Source organism: Lolium rigidum, chromosome 5, assembly GCF_022539505.1.
Source record: "Lolium rigidum isolate FL_2022 chromosome 5, APGP_CSIRO_Lrig_0.1, whole genome shotgun sequence".
NCBI classification, from domain to species: Eukaryota; Viridiplantae; Streptophyta; class Magnoliopsida; order Poales; family Poaceae; genus Lolium; species Lolium rigidum.
In genome coordinates, this window is record NC_061512.1 from 73,583,407 (window position 1) to 73,600,221 (window position 16,815).

The 16,815-nt window shown below is 42.7% G+C and overlaps 1 long non-coding RNA gene across 4 annotated transcripts; it reads right to left on the reverse strand.

Annotated features, from left to right (window-relative positions):
* Positions 1-8,156: 8,156 nt before the first annotated feature.
* LOC124652023 lies at positions 8,157-13,570 on the reverse strand. 4 transcript variants are annotated; one of them, XR_006987553.1, is made up of 5 exons: positions 13,053-13,570; positions 12,800-12,931; positions 12,289-12,394; positions 11,339-12,198; positions 8,157-11,230 (listed from the first exon to the last, which is right to left on the reverse strand). It is a non-coding gene; the product is annotated as an uncharacterized LOC124652023 (long non-coding RNA). The 4 variants fall into 4 exon arrangements; XR_006987552.1 differs by having other exon boundaries at positions 8,157-8,426; positions 9,300-11,230; positions 12,289-12,931; XR_006987551.1 differs by lacking the exon at positions 12,289-12,394.
* Between the last annotated feature and the right edge of the window lie 3,245 nt (positions 13,571-16,815).

Consider the following 16,815-nt stretch of genomic DNA (forward strand, 5'->3'; position numbering starts at 1 on the left):
TTAGTGACACATTGCAAGAACTCAATAAAACATTAGCTACAGCTCTCCACGTCTAGAAAGCCTTACTTAAAGTCCACGAGAGACAATGCAAAAAAACAGAGACAGAATCTGTCAAAACAGAACAGCCAGTAAACACGAATTTTTTCGAGGTACTTCCGTTGCTCAAATCAGAAAACTCAAAACTAACGAAAGTTGCGTACATATCTGAGGATCACGCATGAATGTTCTTCAGAATTTTACGAGTTTCCTACAGAGAGATCAACTCAAATTCGTAACAGCTAACAATCTGTCACTGCGCAGAAATCCAAATCTAGCATCAACTTTCTATTAGAGACTTTACTTGGCACAACAATGCAAGAAAATAAAGATACAAAGGTATTGCTACAGTAGTAACAAGCACCTTGATCCAAATATAAAACAAAAATTGCAGAAATAAAATAATGGGTTGTCTCCCATAAGCGCTTTTCTTTAACGCCTTTCAGCTTGGCGCAGAAGATTTTAATGATGCTCGCATGAAAATAGAAAATGAAGCAAAAGGAGCATCAAGAAGCAAATTCAAAACACATTTAAGCCTAACCCACTTCCTATGCATAGGATTCTTGTACACAAATAAATTCATGAAGAACAAAGTGACAAGCATAAGAAGATAAAACACGAGTAACTTCAAAATTTTCAGCATGTAGAGAGGTGTTTTAGTACCATGAAAATTTCTACAACCATATTTTCCTCTCTCATAATAATTTCCAGTAGCATCATGAACAAACTCAACAATATAACTATCACATACAGCATGCTTTTCATGATCTACAAACACATAATTTTTATCAAGCTCAAAAATAATGGGATTAAAACTTTCAAACCCACTTTTATCAATAATATAACAAGATGATTGATCAATCTCAAAAGATATGGGACTCCTAGATAAAGTCAAGACCTTTCCAATCCCATTTTCATTAGTGGTATAATTAATATTATCAAGTAACATAGGACCATCATCTAGAGCTTTATCATAAACATTTGCTAAGCAAAACTCTTTAGTACCATGCATTTCGATATCAGGCACAAACAAAGCATTATCATAAGATTTATCAAAATAGCATGGATTATCATAGATAACAGTAGCATAATTATTCTCACAAGTTTTACTCATAGGGAATATTTCAAGAGAATCCACAGGAACATAACATTCATCCTCCTTTGGTAAGCATGGAGGACAATCAAATAGTGTAAGAGATAAAGAGTTACTCTCATTAGAAGGTTGGCATCGGTAGCTAATCCATTCTTCCTCCTTTTGTTCATCACTCTCCTCCTCTTTTTCATCCAATGAGCTTTCTGGTTCAGCAATTTCTTCTTCCACAGGTTCCTGCAAATTGTGGATACATTCTTGTGCGTGAATGAGTCTCTCTTTATAATCAATGATATAAGGATTATCGCTGTAATGTTCTATGCAATAATCAAGGATAGAAGAGACATAATCTTTAAGGTCCTTACAAGCAACACAGGTTTCATAATTTTTAGACATGAAGGATTCTATTTCAGAAGCTCCCATAAATAAAACAAATTGTTCTACTTCTTCAAATCCAAGATGAATATAGTTATTCCAATGATAGTTCACAATTAAAACTTCTTCACTAAAGCCACATTGGAATTTAAGATGTTTAGTATCATGTTTAGAGTAACAGTTTATATCATGGTGTTTAAGCAAGATTTTAGCAATTGTATTCAATTTTTCTATAACGGCACTCATGACTTTACCCTCTCTTGATTCTCTATAACTCATATATAATTCTATAAGCTCCATATAGGTTGTGGGTTCTTCCATAACAACAGTTTTTAAATTTTCGGTTTTTCAAATTTGTATGGATTTTCGGGTATATAAGAAAAATAAAACAAGACAAAAACAAACTAGACAAAAGTAAACTAAGCAAAATAATACTAGACAGAAATAAACTAAGCACAAACAAACTAGACAAAAGTAAACTAAGCAAAACAAAATAAAATAAAAACAGAGAGAGGTAGAGTGTACTCCCCAGGTGAACTTATGAGCAGAGCTATGCTCCGCGGCAACGGCGCCAGAAAATAGTCTCACTGTGACCCAATGTTTTCCAAAACATCGGCTTCATCGTTGCTGAGTCTACTAATATGGTTTACTTCACATCCATCAAAGAGTTTCTCGAGTTCGTTGTATACCTCTTTGTATGCTATCATGCTGTCATTGACAGCATCACATTGGTTCATCACTTGTTGAGCCACCAGTTGGGAATCCCCAAAGATTTTTAATCGGGTTGCACCGCACGCCTTCGCCATCTTCATTCCATGGATGAGCGCTTCATACTCTGCCTCATTATTAGATGCGTTAGGGAACATCATCCGCAACACATACTTCAGTTTGTCTCCTTGGGGTGATACTAGTACCACGCCTACTCCAGCTCCTTCTACTCTTTTGGACCCGTCGAAATTCATGGTCCAAGTACTCGACAAATCAGGGGGTCCCGTATTTTGTAACTCCATCCACTCTGCGATGAAGTCTCGCAAGATTTGCGACTTTATTGCTTTTCTTTTTTCATACGTGATGTCCCGAGGGGAAAGCTCTATTCCCCAAAGGGAGACACGCCCCGTGGCCTCTGGATTGTTCAGGATATTGGAGAGAGGTGCCTCGTTGACAACTACTATCGGGTGTGCCGAAAAGTAATGTCGCAACTTTCTTGCCGTTGTAAACACGCCATATGCCAACTTCTAGTATTGCGGGTAACGTTGCTTTGAAGGCGATAAAACTTCACTGATGAAGTATACCGGACGCTGAACTCCATGGATCTTCCCTTCTTCTTCTCTTTCCACCATGAGGGTCGTGCTTACCACCTGAGGTGTGGCCGCAATATATAGGAGGAGGGGTTCTTTATCTTTTGGAGCCACCAGTATTGGGGGTGTCGAAATTGTGCGCTTGAGGTCCTCGAAGGCTCTATCTGCCTCTTCGTTCCACTCGAACTTTTCCCCTTGCTTTATCAACGCATAAAATGGCAACGCTTTTTCTCCCAGCCTGGCGACGAATCTACTTAAAGCAGCGACTCGCCCAGTTAGCTGTTATATTTCTTTTAGCTTGGTTGGCTTCCGCATCGTTACGATGGCCTGAATTTTTTCCGGGTTAGCCTCGATTCCTCTTGCTGACACCAGAAACCCGAGAAGCTCTCCTGCAAGGACGCCAAAAGAACATTTCGTCGGGTTCAACTTAAGGCAGAACTTGTCGAGGTTGTCGAAGGTTTCCTTGAGGTCATCGATCATGGTTGATCCCTGCTTTGTTGTTATGTCAACATCGTCGATGTACACTTGAACATTGTTGCCAATCTGTGTGGCGAGGCATTTCTGCATCATCCGTTGATATGTTGCTCCCGCGTTTTTTAGCCCAAAAGGCATTGTTCTATAACAAAACACGCCATAGGGGGTTATGGAAGCTGTTTTGACTTCATCTTCTTCTTTTAGTCGGATCTGGTTACAACCAAAATATGCATCCAGGAAGGAAAGACGTTCGCAGCCTGGCGTGGAGTCGATTATTTGATCGATCCTCGGGTGGGGGAAGTGATCCTTTGGACAGTGTTTATTGAGACACGTGAAGTCGACGCACATGCGAAGGACCTCCGTGTTTTTCTTCGGGACCAGCACTGGGTTAGCTACCCACGTGGCTTCTGTGTGTAGTTCCTTGATAAATCCTGCTTCTCTGAGTCGATTAATCTCGGATAGCATAGCTTTGCGGTTTGGCTCTGAGAAACGCCGCAAAGGTTGTCGAATCGGCCTAGCCATTGGATCCAAATTAAGAGGGTGCTCGGCAAGTTCCCTGGATACTCCTGGCATGTCAGCTGGACACCATGCAAAGATTTCCCAGCGCTCATGGAGGAACTCGACGAGCGCGCTTTCCTATGCGCTATCCATGTTTGTTGCGATAGATGCCGTCTTCTTAGGATCCGTCGGATGAATCTGCACTTCTTTCAAAATTTTCATGGTGTCGAAAGTTTGCTCCTTCAATGGCCTCCCTCCGTCAGGCAGCACGTCGTAATCAGTTGTTAGCCTTGACGCCATGTACTCCGCATGCATTCCAAAAGTTTCTGACAGCCGATGAAAATCCTTGTCTCATTTATCTGCCAGGGCAAAACTACCCTTTACTGTAATTGGCCCCTTGGGTCCAGGGAGCCTCCATAACAAGTACGTATAATGCGGCACTGCCATAAATCTGGCATAAGCTGGTCGTCCTAGCAAAGCATGATACTGCGACGGGAAGTCCACAACTTCAAATTCCAGCTTAGTTCTCTCGGGTTCCGAACTGAACGTCGAGATTGATCTTTCCCAACGGGTAACTTGGCTTCTCAGGAGTGATACCGTGGAAACGTGTGTCAGTTGGTGTCAAGTTTGCAAATGATATGTTCATCTTCCGCAATGTATCTGCATACATAAGGTTCAAACTGCTGCCGCCATCTATGAACACTCGGGAAACGTCGAATCCTGCAATCACCGCTGGTAGGATCAAAGCTGATTGCCCTGGTCGTGGCACTTGCTGCGGGTGGTCAGCTATGGTGAAACCGATGTCCTGTCCCGACCAGTTTAGGTACTCAACCGTTGGTGGAGGCATTTTCTCCGCCATGTAGACTTGTCGCGAAATCACCTTCTGAGTCCTATTTGAGGGTCTGCCTTTCTGAATCATCGAGACTGCCCCGTTGGTGTCGATATAAGGACCGTTGGTCGATGCTGCCGCCAATTGTAACTGATGTCGATTTTCATCTGTAATTGCAGGTGGAGGTGGGAGGTGTATCTCACTCCTTGACCCCTGGGGGTTTCTGTTTGCTGCATGTGCGTTCGCATACCCTGCGTACCTATGTAGTGCCTGGAAAGTTCGGCAATCCTTCTGCAGATGCCCCGACTGCCTCTTTCCATTGTTGTCGAGAAAGAAGTGCATTTGGTATGGTCCGTTCAAGAGATCTTCGGGTGACACATACGGCCTTTGGAACTTTGGTCCATTATTTTGCCTACTGGGACGGGGACCGTCCCTGTAATCACTATGCTGTTCACCACTCTTTTGATAATCATCTCGATTATTACCTCCACTAGTTCCTTGGAAGCCAGCCGATATTTGGCCAAGATCGTCATAATCTGAGAACTAACAAGAAAAGCGTCATCTATTTTGAATGTTTCGATTACGATCATCCTCAGGCGACCTATGTCATTTGTTGTGAACAACATCTTCTCCATCTGCCCAGCGATTCGCTATTTCCATGAGTGCCGCTATTGTTTCGGATTAGTCCTTCCCAAATCCTCGACTAAGTCCTTCCTTCGGATTCCAGCAACAAACACATCTATTGCTCTTTCGTCAGATATGCTTTCTGTCGAATTTTTTATAATGTTCCACCTCTGGACGTACGTCCTCATTGACTCATCATACTTCTGTCTACAGGCCCTCAGCTGCTCTATCAACACGGGTTTCTTGCATGTGGATAAGAATTTTTTCACGAACATATCCTCGAAAGTTTCCCAACTATCGATTGACCCTGGTGGTAACTTTTTTATCCATGACCTCGCTGCTCCACTTAGGTGAACCTGGATGCTTTGCATTGCAGTTGCTTTGGTTCCACCCGTCAGTTTTACTGTCTCCAAGTAGTCGACCAACCAGTCCTCAGGATCTTGCAAACTGATACGTCTCAAACGTATCCATAATTTCTTATGTTCCATGCTACTTTTATGATGATACTCACATGTTTTATACACATTATAGCAAGCAAAGGCGCGGCGGCACGCCGCGCCCATCGAGGATGAAGAAGTGAGACTTCAGGAGGCAGGGCACTCAAACATGCAAGACTATGCATGTATTTTGTCTGCTGGACCCTCTCTTATGATCTAGTTTTTTGTTGTTGAGAATCTCTCTTATGATTTAGTTAGATGTGTGAAATGTTTGTAGTTTTATGGTGGATGATTTAATCTTCTTCCAACATATTTTGTTATTTCGGTCTTGATGACGTAGGAATTCTTTTAACTTCACAACTAATGTTTCTGTGGAGTTCAGGATATTGCATTGTTAGTGTTTTGTGGGTTCAGTGGTGTAAGCTCAACTTTGTATTGGCGCCATTCTGATGGGTTTTGCTAGATGCATGGTTTGCCCCGAGTGAACCAGGTGGGCAAGCAGACGCGTGTTGTATTTGTTGTGGTTTCCTGAATGTACCAATGAGCATACTTAGATATGTGGGGAGATTACCGAGAGGTAGCAAAGAACCAATTCTATGGACAACCATCCACAAATATTAAACACATATGGTGTAAGGCTGTTGTCAACATGAACATCAAGAGATGTGAAAGAGAACATGGAATTGTACTTGGCTACCAAACACATGAAACAGTTAGACTCGGCACCTCCATTAAGGCCAAGTAATTTGACGAAGGGAGAGGGCCAATCCTGGTAAACAGGAAGAGATACCCTGCTCTTACAACAAAATTCGTTGCAGACAACTTTGCGCCCACGCTTTCATGCTTATACCTCTTGTGGTACCAAAAAGAAGCACCACAATGTAAGAACTAAGAAGACATGATTAGGCCCGCCTTAGTATGATCACCCACACCAAGTAGCTAGAATAAGGAAGAAAGGAAGATTGTCGGAAACCTAAAGCAATCGGGGAATAGAAACAGTGAAATGAAACATAATTGAAATTTCAACAACTCAATAAATTATGCAGATAGAGGAAGTACCACATCGATTGGCTATCCTGCAAGCAGCAAATCAAAATTGTAAGACAACAGGAACCGATAAGTACTTAATGAACGGAAGAAGGCAGGCAAAAGTCGAAAGACATGGTATTTTCAGCACATACGAAAGCAATGTTTATTCAGAGTTCTCTGTAAATAGGGCAGTCAAATCAATAAGTTCTAGGCTATGTTTATTCAGAGTTCTCTGTAACTATCAAATTTTCGTCGGCACCAGGAAAACTTTAACGTATTTATTATGTAGTACACTCCTCAATGTGAATCACATTAAAGAAACGGTGCAGTGACCTGAATTTTGAATTAGGATTTGTTTTCCTGAGAAATAGCAAGTATGCATCATGGAATGTTATCAGTAGCATGTTATCAGCAGTTGGAACCGACAAATTATTTGAATCTATTACATGCTCCTAAGCTTTAACCATACCAGCCAAATATTGTAGTGAATTAAACTTGTAGGCCAAACCTTTCCTTGTAAAGAATCAAGAATTTTTTTAAAAAAATAAGAAGGTAGCTACAGGCCAAAGAAGAAAGGGAAAGAGTGAAAATCAATCCATAATTTATTGAAAGCAGCTCGAAAAAATGTGTGGAAAACGTATTACTGAAGTGTGGTGTCTAGGCCATTCGATTCAAATACAAACAGCAACATGATTTAATGAACTCCTTTTAAGTTACGTTTATTGACAGATCTCTATAACCATGAACACATGAATTCTTGAATTAATGCATGCTCCTAAATTCTGATTGTAGTAAAAAACACTGCAGCGTTCTAAATTTAGTCAAATTGTGTATAAACAGGAAATCTCCATCGTAGAATGCTATCACTTTTCAGCACCAGATATACATAAAAAAAGCTTGATTCTATCACATGCTTATTAAGTCAACAATGTAGTACTCTATTTTTTAAACTCTAGTTTTACTGTCAGGAAACAGAAAGTATAAATCGTGATGCTTGTCCATGAGCCTTCTCCGGAGAAACAAAAGGAGTAACAGCCACTGGTAGAAACACAAAAGGTAGTGCGCATTATAAAACAAATTTAGAAAAATCCATGGAAACAAACATGCCTTTAGTATGATGCATTTTTCTGTATTCATATAAATAATCTGTGGTGTAGGCATTGTTCTCTGGCGTTTGGTGGTGGCCCGTCCTTGCTGAGCGGCTCAGTGCAGTTGTCCTCCACGCCACCAACCATTTAGAGAGGTGGCTAATCGAAAAAATAGATAGGAATGCAGAAACTATTCTTGCAACAGGGAAAAAGCTTGTTTTTCCATTTTGTCTGTATGAGGCATGTATGACTGGTAAGATGCAAGCTCACGAACATTGTTATCACAAAAAACTTCAGGATAAGGCACTGCTACATAGAGGGAGACGAAATGGGCCGTCTGATCTTGTATGCACAAAAATATATCCTCGAAGTGAAGGAGCAAAAACAACATCAATTAACTGAGTGCACAGAGCATACATGTGACTGCATGTAACAACTCTAGAGAAACATGTACTCAAACAGAATGAAATATTGTAGAAGGCCCCAGTTCATAGTACAAATTATATGTGCCTTCTAGTACCAGCTTCACATGAACCACAAATAAGTTCACATGCCAACCGTTGGCATTGGAAAAACCTTCAGTGTACGATAAACATGGATAGGAGAACAAAATAATGATCACCTGATCACATTGGTGTGAAATACAACCTGAAATTGAAAAAGCATAAAGCATTTAGTAATCAACTGGATATTCAACATAGATATACTGGGAGTGGAGATAGCATTGTATGTACATGAAACCATTTGTAGTGTATATTTCTACAGATGGTCAAGTACTTCTTAGTATACAATGCTTCTTCCATACGAACCTGCTACACCATTTTCATCTATTGCAAGTATCTTTTAGCTCTTTCTCGGTACATCTCAATAGAGAAAGTCATCTCGATACTAAAGGTTAAGCTCGATACATTTCCCTTTCTTTATAGGAGAAAGTCATTCAAGTATGTAGTTCAGATTTAACTAAATAAATCGGGATTCAAAGAATAATATGGAAAAGCAGAGCTAACTACACAGGGGGAGTAAAATGCAAAAAAAAACAAAGAATACTTTGATGCACGAATCTGAAAGCTTATTAATTCTGTTAGCGAGAAATTCGAGAATGCAATTCCAACTATCATAGTGTACTAAAGAGACATTCGAAGAGAGGTATCACAACCAAATGAGGAGTGCAGGATTTTGCATATAGAAGATATCAATTAACACCTAGAAACACACGGATCAAGAACATCATGTGTGTACAAATATGATGGCCTGAAAATGACAAACTGATCAACCAAACAACAGTTAGGTCAATTTCGGTGAGCACTGCAACAATTTTCAGAAAGTAACACAATATATGTCCATAACTTTCCTTCATTTTACCACCAATACTTATCAAAGTAAGGATTTTCTTTGTGCTAGATCTGACGATTATTTTAGTCTCGTTAAGAGAACATCTTCAACTTGCTAAAAAAATCAAAATGTGTTTTTTCTTTTGGTTGGAAGTGAGAACAGTGTTTTACGTTCAGAACTACCACTTACCTATAAAATCTAAGAGTACTCAGTTCTTGCTCTATCTTGGTGGTTTTGCAGAAGATCTTTTTGGACACCACAAGGCTGAGCTCTCGAATTACATAAAAGATGGAAAGCTTGCCCATACAGCCATTTTGTTCCTGGTTGCTCAAGAACAGATCCACATGGGAACTTCCCGCAAGAAAAAGGGAAATAGTAAATCAGATTGGTTTCCTACTATTCTCGACAACAATATTACGTTACCGTTGGAAAAAGGCCAAAACAGAATAGAACAGGAACAAGTGGATGCAAAGATAAAACTTAATCATACGGTGCCTCTATTTACTAAAAGCTGGTGAAGACCTTGATTCATACATTCAAAATCATCTAGAGGTATCCCATTGTTTGTAGTTCCAGTTACAGTGCCTCTATTTACTAAATTTGCATGCACTGATATATACTAATCACTGTTTTTTTGGTAATTTATCAATTAGCCTGATACATATAAAAAATGCTAGAAATACTATCACTTATTGAGATAAATAACAGCATGTGTAATCTATCCAGAACAGGTTAGCATCTGAAATTAAATGTTCTACGTGTAGTTCAGTTTACTCAAATTTGGGAGTAGCGATAGCTCACCGTTCGGAACCATTCTGTGTGTAGGCTTTCTTGTTCAGTTAAATAGCGTGAAAGATCAAAACGTAAATAGGAGATTTGATTGCAGTTTCAATGCACTATAATCTGTTTATCTTTGTTAGATTGGTTTCAGGCTTTGAGCTAGAACTCAGTATATTATTCACGTAAATAGAAGATGGGAAATAAAAGTTCAGTGGTTGAATATCTATGTTAATCTCATACCATTTATAAAAACTATAACCATTGTACACCTCCGAAGAGAATATCAGAATATAAAGTAGGATGTCTGGTAAGATAACAGGTTCAATGAATCGGGGGAATCATGTTATCGCTTTACCTTATACTTTTTCAATAGTCTATCGTGCAATATCATGACAACAAATATAGTATAAGATAACAATATGCTAATTACATACCATGTGAAAAGCAAGAGACCAAGGTACATGTGTATGTCTATCAGTAAGTCTGAACCTAACAGTACTACATGAATCTATCTCAATCAAAATTATCCAACCATATGCATCATGAAACTAATCTTGAATTCTTCAAAACAAAACCTGCTTGCTTGTTCCACACACAGAACTCCAGTACACCAAAGCACCATTTTGTATCAAATTTCATCAATTAGCCAGCGAAATAAAAAATTGTGGGTTGATTTATCAAAAAAAAAATTACCACAATTAGCAATAACACGGAATCTCTAAAAGAACCATTTAAGCCAACCTAAATGGTCCCTTGTTCATTTATCTATCTATGATAGAATTCATATTTTTGAATAACAGGGGCATATAACTATAAGAACGGACAAGTAAAAGTAGTGCAAATATGTACTTATTCTTCTCCTAAGTTGTGAAGAACATAGAGTTGAACATATAAGATTATTGCATCAAACAAAAAGGAATATAGAAATATACTGTAGCACAATTAAATTGCCAGTTAGCTAGACAAATCCCCTCTTTTGAGAATCCATATCAATTGTTAGTAGTGCGCCATAACCATAGCCATGAAGGTCTACCATGCAGACCAAAAGAAGACACAGTGTGTTGCCCATCCAGATGAACATTGACCAATAGCAAGAAATAAGAGGACCACCATTCCACCAACAGTAACACTAGATGTACATCTTCCAAATGGTGATGGAGAAGTTAACATTGACCAGTAGTACGAAATAAGAGGACCACCCTTCACCAACATCACTGGATATCTTCCAAATGGAGATGAGGAAGTTTAATCAGAGGGGGACACAGCCCATGTATTCAACAAGAGGAGCATCCATCGGCCATGGCATCAATCAGTTGCATATGTATCATACAAAAACCAATCTGTCAACAATGCAATACCAAATTAAATCTTAACACATGGATCACAGATCAGCCGAAAAAATTATTCACACAAAACCAATGTTCTATTCAACTGGAAGCACCACGTACCAGCGGAATGAAGAAGAACGCGACCACAACCTGACATAAATAGAGAAGCAGGTTGCAGTGATAGCGGAAGCGGCAGCAGATGCGCGGGGGAAGAGCTCGCGGTAAATTGTCAACCTTTTAAAAGTGTATAGAATTTCGGGTGATAATAAAGAACCCGTGCTTTCTGAAATAAGCAAAATGTGGACTTTTATATGAGGGAGGTCCCAATTTCTTTGCCAACCGGTTATGATGTAAGTGAGTTCAGTGACATGTTTCTAGCCCCAGATCCCACCCGGGAGCTACAGGACACTTTCGCTGATTTGTTTTTATTTGAGCGCGAGAGCTTCACTTGGGTAAAAGGCATTGTTCCTTTTGTCCAAAAACTCTGGGCCGCGGAGCTCGATAGCCGTGCTGCGGCTCGCAGTCGGAATCCGGCTGCTCGACCCAAGAGAGGATTCTGGAACGATGGGGCCCGCGGCACCTCGGCAACGGGGCAGGCCCTCCTCACCCTTTGACTGGCGCTGTGACACCGCCTCACCGCCCGCGCGCTGCTTTGCTTTGATGGATGCTCCGCTTCACACATGCGGCAGCAAGGAAGAGGAGGGAACCGGCCCTAGAGGGAACATGTGGAAGAAATTAACCTGGTCTATTGGGCAGTCACCTAGAAGGAACAACGATGACAGCAAACTTACTGCTCAGCTAGAGTGCTAGAGGTTTGCACACTTGTGCTTAATCTCCCTCATCCTTAAGAATAGTATTATGGACTCATGAACCTGACGCAAGCTGTCTCTGTTGACAATTTGTGGTAAGTTTGTGCTTCTCGGGACATGTAAGCTCAATTCACCAGGTTAACTTCTTTTTTCCTTCGAGCAGCCGCGTCACTGGAATACACATAACATGCATAATAACATCAGTCCATGAGTGAATCATGATTTACGAATAACTTGAACACTTGCAGCTACTCATGCTACCTTAGAACCATCCGTAAAACATCCATGGCAACACATTCCATGATTGTGAGAAATTATTCAGATATCCCCAGTAGTGGCAATGAACTAACTCTCTGGAGAGAAACTTCTATGTTCACAAATACTACTAAATGATACTATAAGTAAGCAGAACATGAACTGAAATACAATGCTGAACTGTGACACATTGAAAGACTGCACTTATTCATGTTTTGACAGTTGATATGTCAACAGCTAACAAATAAATCATACTAATAAACAACACTGATCTGCAGCATCAACCTCCAATTTGCAGTCTGTTATCTGTAATAAATGTATCTCTGAGTCATGTTCTATCAGATACAATTTAGATCATGGTAATTAACCACAATGGAAAGAAGAGTGCGTTGAAAATATCTATGATAATTAGTATGGAGTCTTTGTTTTTTGCCACCATATATCTGATGCGCAAGCTATATCAATAGGATTCATAAACACATGTTTGCAGTCAAGAAGAGAAGATCAAGACAGTAACCTTAAAATACCAAAGAGAATTAGGGAAATTCTGTGGATTGAATGGGTACATAAGTGCAGCCTTGAGCTTCAGATACCCCTCCTTCACTTCATTGTTCACCTCCGACATGATATTGCCAGCCATGGTTCAGCTCTATCAAGCAAAGAAATCAAGTGGCACATGATTTTGGGATCAACATTTGTATCATAATCGAGTTCATGGTGGCAACATGATACATGGATGATAAGCTCGCATCGATGGATGGATGCCGTACCGTATCAGCTAGCTTGTGGAGGAGGCGGCACGTCTCCTTCTCCGTCGTGTACGCTTCCTCGCACCTGCCCTCCAGGAGCCTCGCGGCCCTCTCGTGGTTGTCGGCAACGGCGTCATCTCCTCTCCTAGGGGCCATGGCACTCGGGAATGCCACCGCGCTATCCCCGTGCCACCGCTGATGCGGCTTGCCTAAGTGCAGCACCATTAAGTAGTGGTTACGGCGGCGCCGTGTCTTGGACCAGCGAGGTGGTCACGGCGGCCACCTACCACTGTCGTGTGTGGGTGGCCAGGGCGCTCCCAGTGGAGGTTTCGTCAGTGGTGGCAAGGACGCCAATCCATAGCCACACGAGGAGCTCGCCGGCCATTAGATAAAAAATTGGGGAACGACACCAGGGAGGTGAATGCGACGAATCACATCCATGTCGTCCTGCTCCCGCTGAGAACTTACTCTGTTGCATGTTCTTCCGGGTTCCGACTCGCGCCATGGGGGTCAAGGTAAGCACGCCACTGGGCAGTGCCGCTTAGGGGGTGTTTGTTAGGTGCTTTTTGGCTTTCAAAAGCCGAAGCCAAAAGCCCAAACAAACACCCCCTTAGTCTCGGGCTTTTACCATGCGTAGAAGGAGTAGCAGCAAAGAATGAGAAAATTGGGGGAAATTTGGAAAGTGAGAAGAAGGGGAAGGGGATGCGTACGGGACCGAGCTTCTGGATATACCCGTCGGGCGCAACACTCCATCCGCCGGCGCCGCTCCACCCCTGCTGCTCCTCCACACAAGCTGCACCTGACCAGCAGTTTGTCCCGGTCAAGCCCCAGCCGACCTCGACGCCCCGTTCCATGCCGCCTCTACCTCGTCGCCCAGGCAACGCCACCTGCTGCCGCCTACCTCCGGCCTCAGTGCGTGGCTCCACCGCCGCGCTCCATAGATCGCCAGCCGCGCCTCTCTCCACCAGGTCGCAGCGCCCTCTCTCCAACATGCGGTTAGAAGCCGACCGCACACTTGCCCTTCTAGGACAGGGGGACTTCAAGGCAGCTCGTCCTAGGCAGGGGAGGCCGGCGGAAGGAGTAGCTCCAGCAAGAAGGGGGAAGCCGGTGAAGAGGCAGGGGAACTGGCATGGAGGTGCTCGGAACGGTGGAGGAGATAATGGAGAGAGAAAGTGCCTGCGGGGAGGAATTAGAGGTGGGCGGTATGGGCAGGAGATTTCTCCGTATCCTTTCCATGTACGCAGACAAAACTAACAGCAGTTCACTTAAAAAATTACATGCACCCAGGTTGCAAAGAAACTCACCACAAAACATAAGAAAAGGACCACTGAAAATTCAAAGACAGCCCCAGAATTACACACCGAAAAGTCACTGCGGAAATGAACCACAAAGTGACGTACGGTCAGCTTGAGGAGAACTCAAAAAGAGGCTCCAAAATCATGAGAAAAAAGAAGTTTGTTGCACTTTAATATAGTAGTTATATGTCATTATTATGCATTTTCCGGCACTAACCTATTGACAGAGATGCCGAAGAGCCAGTTGCTGTTTTCTGCTGTTTTTGGTTTCAGAAATCCTACAAAGGAAATATTCTCGGAATTGGACGAAATCAACGCCCAGGGTCTTATTTTTCCACGAAGCTTCCAGAAGACCGAAAGGGAAACGAAGTGGGGCGACGAGGCGCCGAAACAACAGGGCGGCGCGGCCCAGGTCCTGGCCGCGCGGCCCTGGCGTGTGGGGCCCTCGCGTCGCCCCTAAACCTACCCTTCCTCCTACTTAAAGCCCGTCGCGAAACCCCCAAGCATCGAGAGCCACGATACGGAAAACCTTCCGGAGACGCCGCGCCGCCAATCCCATCTCGCGGGATTCGGAGATCGCCTCCGCACCCCGTCGGAGAGGGGAATCATCTCCCGGAGGGCTCTTCATCGCCATGATCGCCTCCGGATCGATGTGTGAGTAGTTCACCCTCGGACTATGGGTCCATAGCAGTAGCTAGATGGTTGTCTTCTCCTCATTGTGCTATCATGTTAGATCTTGTGAGCTGCCTATCATGATCAAGATCATCTATTTGTAATGCTACATGTTGTGTTTGTTGTGATCCGATGAATATTGAATACTATGTCAAGTTGATTATCAATCTATCATATATGTTGTTTATGTTCTTGCATGCTCTCCATTGCTAGTAGAGGCTCGGCCAAGTTGATACTTGTAACTCCAAGAGGGAGTATTTATGCTCGATAGTGGGTTCATGCCTCCATTGAATCGTGGACAAGGATGTAAAAGTTCTAAGGTTGTGGATGTGCTGTTGCCACTAGGGATAAAACATCGATGCTTTGTCTAAGGATATTTGTGTTGATTACATTACACACCATACTTAATGCAATTGTCTGTTGTTTGCAACTTAATACCGGAAGGGGTTCGGATGATAACCTGAAAGTGGACTTTTTAGGCATAGATGCATGCTGGATAGCGGTCTATGTACTTTGTCGTAATGCCCTGATTAAATCTCATAGTACTCATCATGATATATGTATGTGCATTGTTATGCCTTCTTTATTTGTCAATTGCCCAACTCGTAATTTGTTCACCCAACATGCTATTTATCTTATGGGAGAGACACCACTAGTGAACTGTGGACCCCGGTCCATTCTTTACATCCGAAATACAATCTACTACAATTGTTCTTTACTCGTTCTTCGCAAACAAACATCATCTTCCACACTATACAATTAATCCTTTGTTTACAGCAGTAGCCGAGTGAGATTGACAACCTCACCGTTACGTTGGGGCAAAGTACTTTGATTGTGTTGTGCAGGTTCCACGTTGGCGCCGGAATCCCTGGTGTTGCGCCGCACTACACTCCGTCACCAACGACCTTCACGTGATCCTTGACTCCTACTGGTTCGATAACCTTGGTTTCTTACTGAGGGAAAACTTGCTACTGTACGCATCACACCTTCCTCTTGGGGTTCCCAACGGACGTGTGTTAACTGCACGCATCACAAACCATCGAACTTCTTATAGTTGTCGGGCAATTTAAACCCAGACGGGACCCGAGTTTTACGAACTCGTCGAGTAAAGCAAGTGAGTCCACACATCTCCTCCTCGTCTACTTCTGGTGAATGCCGACGTTCTCTCCATTCTTGCCGCACTCTATCAACCCGCGCTTGCGTCGCAGCATCTCTTGAACCACCCGTTCTTGGAGGGTCTTGTATTGTCACAGCTGGTCGTGGACTATTTTGCCTTGGAGCTTCGGGAGGCGCACTTGTACTTGCGAACGTTGTACCCATGACTCCAACTCCTGCCATAGCCATGTTATACAGCGCTTCTCTTGGATCTCCGGGAGGTGGCCTGTTTGCCAGTATAAAGGCCTGCGTCACCATATATCCAGCTTCCGGTGTTTTGGGGATAATGTTCCCTCTTGTGTCTATTGACATAAAAGACATGTCGAGGTTTTGGATCAGATGCTCCCTCTCGCCTTCGTGTATGTTCTCGCAGCTCGAGATCTTCCCCTATTGCGGGCTTCTCTATGGTTATCTCCCGAGGTTCCCGATTGTCGACTCTGTTCGGCTCGTCGCCTACTTGACGCGGAAGCCGCAGCCTTTTCTCTGCTCGAGTATCACCCTTTGTTTTTCCAATTCTCGGCCAGCACGCGCGAGTCTATATTGGTATGCTTGCAACTCCTCCGCCGTAGTCGTGGTGGTCATTGGATTTGTACCGTTCAAGGCTCTTGACACTCTGTCCCAAGCCTCTTGCGGAAGTTGCACCCTCTGGCGCGGTGTAGGCC